This window comes from Diabrotica undecimpunctata, chromosome 8 (assembly GCF_040954645.1).
Source record: "Diabrotica undecimpunctata isolate CICGRU chromosome 8, icDiaUnde3, whole genome shotgun sequence".
NCBI lineage: Eukaryota > Metazoa > Arthropoda > Insecta > Coleoptera > Chrysomelidae > Diabrotica > Diabrotica undecimpunctata.
Genome location: NC_092810.1, coordinates 50,730,636 through 50,736,038, shown reverse-complemented (window position 1 = coordinate 50,736,038; position 5,403 = coordinate 50,730,636).

Sequence of the window (5,403 nt, the reverse complement as noted above, 5' to 3'; positions counted from 1 at the left end):
TCGTAACAAAATGGCGCAAACCGCATGTTAATAGCTTTTGTCGAACTCGAGATATGAATAAAAACGCATAAACATAAGTAAGTATAGTATTGACCTACCCTGTATTATAAATTAAATTAAAAAATAAGTAAGTAGGTATTTTCAAATTTTTTTGTAGCAGAAAAATCTTAATGTTGATACCTATTTTGACCATTGTTATTTCATATGATTAAAAATAGTGTTTTCGAAACTAAGTAGGCTACGACAATGAATTTGACGGGGAGTTCAAATTGTTTATTTATTGACAGGAGTCAAAACATTATTAAGAAGTGTTATATTAGAATTCGAATTGAAGAGTGCACTTTTATCAATAGATATTAATATTGGTAATATTAGTAATTAATTATCAGTACTAATAATTCGTGATGAGTATATCAAATGCAGAATTGTATGATATGATCGGAGTTTATTTCGAATGTCACCAAAATGCCGCTATTGCCTCACGTATATATTCTGTAAGACATCCTGACAGAAGACATTATGGCAAAGAAGTATTTGAAAGAAAGGCAAGAAGATTAAGAGAAACTGGTAGGTTTAATCGTCCTTGTTTTAAACGACGTAGTAGAGGTATGACCGAAAATAATTAAATCAATGTTCTTGCTTTAATTCAACAGAATCCACATATAAGTAGTCGGCAAATCTCTAAAGAATTAAACATACCCAAAACTACTGTTCTAAGGATTTTAAAACATCACAGGTTGGTTTTTTATATTATAAAGTGAAAGTTTAGGTCACAAACTTGGAATTCCCTTTAAACTTTAGATTCAACTGTTATTTTAATATTCCGATAAAAACGGCAACAGGACGCTTTTATTCTTTTATCCGTTTCTTAAAAATACTTATGCACGATTTATCTTGTGAACCAATTGTGGATTTTTTAAGATTTTTTGAGTCTTAGTAAATATAGTGGTTTCTTTTTCACCAATATTTGTTGTTCTGTTTTCTAGACTGCATCCTTATCATGTAGTTCTCCACCAAGCTTTACATGAGAGAGATTTTGATGCAAGGCTGGATTACTGCAATTGGATGTTAGGTCTGCTAGAAGAACAACCGCATATCATGTCAAAGATTTTGTGGACAGACGAGGCTACGTTTAATAGTGCGGGTGGTGTTAATCAGCATAATATGCATTATTGGGCCGAAGAAAATCCGCACTGGATACATGAGGTGGAGGTTCAAGATAGATGGAGTCTTAATGTTTGGTGTGGTATAGTATAGTATAGTATAGTATAGTATAGTATAGTAGAGATATTTGTATGATCTTTCACATATTTAATTTTAAGTTATAATAAAGGGTGAGTCAATACTATCATTACTTATGTTTATGCGTTTTTATTCATATCTCGAGTTCCACAAAAGCTATTAACATGCTGTTTGCGCCATTTTGTTACGAATTTAATCCAGTTCCATGATAATTTACAATAAATAGGTGTTACCATTAAACATTTTTAAGAAAAACAAATTTTAATTTTTTCTATCCGAAAGTACCCTCTACCTATGACAATTAAAACTAAATGCAATTGTTTTATAGTAGATGTAAATTAAATCTTCCACATTCTTTCTAATGACACTAATTTCGTTAAAATCGGTTAATCCAAACCAAAGTTATAGGTATTTATCCACAAATATTTTCCCACTCTCCCCCACCCTTTATTTGAAAAAATAAAAAAAGTACTTGAACAACTTTGTGCAGAATTTAGGCATCTTTCTAGTTTACTTATTTAACACTTGGTATAATTGGGCATATTTCCCAAAAAACTGGTTTTCAAAGTTTTCTTCACAGGTTACGCCCCTTAGCGGTTAACCCAGAAACTTGAAAGTTATTTCCAGCGATTTCTCTTGGCACTTTTACTAAGGAATTTTTTCTCCTATAGTTTTAACATGAATAGTTTCTGATATATAGCCGAGAGATCGGCTTATTGGACCACCCGGTATATATATATATATATATATATATATATATATATATATATATATATATATATATATATATGAAAATAAAAATAAAAATTTTAAAACAAAACAAAACTCTAAATAATTTATGTAACAGGTTTTGAGGGCGAGTTGTGAACCTTAAAGAAATCATTAAAAATAACCTTTGTCTTTTTGTAAAAATAAAGTCCACTGTGTTATGGATAAACCATTGAGAATAAAAACATGCAATCAAATAAGAAATTTAAATACGTAACAAGAACAAAATATTTACTCTTTCGTATCAATTTCCGTTTTAAAAATGTTTAAAATAGAGACTGCACAAAACTATTAATTAACACTACTAAATATTTCAAAAAGAATAGGTAAATATGCACCATAATAAAAGATAACAATAGATTTTAAATATTAAATTGTATTACATAGCTTAACTCAGTCTTCTGAATTTTTATATAAACTTTCTTAACTTGAAAGTAGCATTACGTAAATCGTTTGACAATACACTAAGCAGCAAAATGAACGCACCACCTTCAAGTTGAAACATTTTTGATTTCTCGAATTTCCTAAACCTGTCCAATTTGAATGATTTTTTAATTTATTATAGCATTATTCTTTAAGAACATAGCGCATAATATGTAGCGATAAGACTATCAAATACTATTATAAAAATATTACCTCAATCAACCATGGGAGCTTATCGTCTATGCTTCGCCTAGCTCAGTATCTCAAGTATGAATTCGTCATGTCTCAAACTAGGAATTAAACCATGAACCCTCAGCTGATGGCAAATAAAACAATTATTTAACTTGACATATTTATTAAAAAAAAAATATTTAAATAGCAAAAGATAACTCTGCCAATGCTTTAGAGTAAATAAAATTTGGCTCTCATTCCAAGAGAACCATGAGAACCTCATATCCCGGCACGTACCCGCCAGGAGATTTAAGACTGGTAGAGGAGAGATCCTCGGCGGCGACCTGTCTACGTGTGAGGTGGAAATTCCTCTGCCTGCGTTACCTATCCGCCTGTGGGAGGGGATAACGGGTAGGGAGGTAATCTCAACACAGGTACTACGGGGAAGGTGAAGCCCCACGAAATGTGCCTGGCGTACGTGGTGTGGCACCTTCATTTTGGTGTCGGCCTCGTAGGGGCAATGGAGGCACTAACGGTCGTATGCCGAAAGGCCAGGTAGACCAGGGTCCTGCCAAATTTTATTTGGAGGGCACAAAGCATTGCAATGTGTGGCCTCCCAATTAGGTTAAGAGTTTCTGAAATATCCCATAAAATCTTCAATACAGCTTATAAACCCAATAATACAGCCAATAAACCTTGAATACGGCCAATGAACTAAAATATAAGTAACAGCTTGTATTAGAGACACATCAAAAGGGGTTTACCTTCCTTGCCATTTTACAAAATTACAATGAAACAAATAGCAGATGGCAAGGATAAAATAAAATATAATAATTATTATTACTTAGTTAAATTCTGTTAAGATTCCTACATACATATAACTGGAAACATGGTTTCGAAAGAAGTGAGGTTACGAATGTTGAAAATGCTGTCAGAATTATAGAATATAGATTACAATGAAAGTACTCACCACACGACAATTTTGCAGACCATAAAATGCACATTATTATAATTCTTACCGTCTTTTGTAAATTTTAATTATAGACAAAAAACATATCCCACTATGTCAGAAAACCTGATTGACACAACGAAAGTGGAAGACTGAAATGTTAGCACATATGTCATAGGATGTATGCCTATGATGGAATTAGCTTTTCTGTCAACATATAACAGAATATTTAGTTTACTGGATAGAGAGAGAGAAGGTAAATATTTATTCTACTGTACTGTTTTTATACAATTTAATAAAATAAACAAAAATTTGACAAAACGTCCGAGGCCCAATACGATTCAAAAATAAAAAAAAAAGAAGAACGTTTGTTTAATTAAGACCTACGTAAAGGTCTATTAGCAGCAAACATTTTATTAAAAAAATTGCAAAATACACGTTATAGGCAATTTTTCCAAAACTTTCGTAACTTCAGTATTCCTAACGAGAAAACACTCAGAAAGGGTAATGTGAATGCATTTTATGACCAAATAATTGAGGAAATTAAAGTTTCTTTAAGAGATAAACGCTCTCTGCATTATTTTTGCTTAAAGAAAAAAAAAGTAAAAATTGTTGAAAAGAAGTGTAATATACTTTTATTCTTGCGAAGAGATTACAGTTTGAATTAATCTAAAACGAGTTTATTTTTATATATAAAAACCTGGTGTCACGATGTTTGTCCAAGCTAATATTCAAAAACCACTGAAACGATTGCAATACAATTAGATGAAAGTGTATTTGTTGGTCCAGCTTAGGAGACAGGATATTTTTTATCTCGATAAATGACTCTTATTTTTTTATTTGTAAATTCAAAATGTTTTATACGAGTTCACCTCTACAGTTTTAGTTTATTTGATCCAAGTAGTTATAAAATATCATAAAATAATGTTTATCAAACGTCAATTTATATTTTTATAACTTTTTTATAGAAAATTGAAAACGACTGAATTGATTTGGCTAATTTTGTGTTTTGAAATATTTATTTAATGTCATAGGAAGGTGAGAAAATAAGAAATTATAAGAAAAATAGTAAAAGCATCGGTTTTATGTTCTGATACAAACAGTTACTTAATACTTTTATACAAAATGTTATACAGATAACGACATTGTTTTGTTGACCACAGGAATTAAGATTTATTGCAATCCCATCTCCAATATAATTATTATAATTCTCTAAAACTAATTTTTTGGTTATTTTTTAGCCTTAATAGCAATACAAATAAATAAGTAAGTAAATAAGTAATATGATTTATTGTCACTGAAAATTGTACAAATTTTATGGACAAAGCTTATAATAATAAGACAAGAAAGAAGAAAAATAGTTAGAATAAGAATCTTTTGTACTTTTAAATAAAAAAAAACAATAAAATTCTTCCAAACTTAAACATAAAAAATACTACCTAATTAAAAACCTACAAACTTCGTAAAATGTACCTAACAAAAAATAAAAATTAGAAAAGCAGATTAATGAGTTAAGGGCTCAAATATTCCACCTCCTTGTGCTAAACAGTAACCAAATCTGTCATACAGATTTCTCCTCATATTTTGAAGTAGGGTTGGTGTAATTCTTGCAGTGAAATGAAGTATTTTTACTTAGGTTACCATTACAGATGGCTCATTCACGCCTACAATAGTATTTCAAATTTTGTATATTTATTATATATTTGGATTAATATGAAATGAAAAAGACAGTAAAGATTCCATTTCACGTACAAATCGTCTATGTATCTGTTTATACGTATTTCGCTTTAATAAAGCTCATCAGAACAGTTATTTATAGGCGTTCTCGACGTGAAAAATAGATCTTTCCT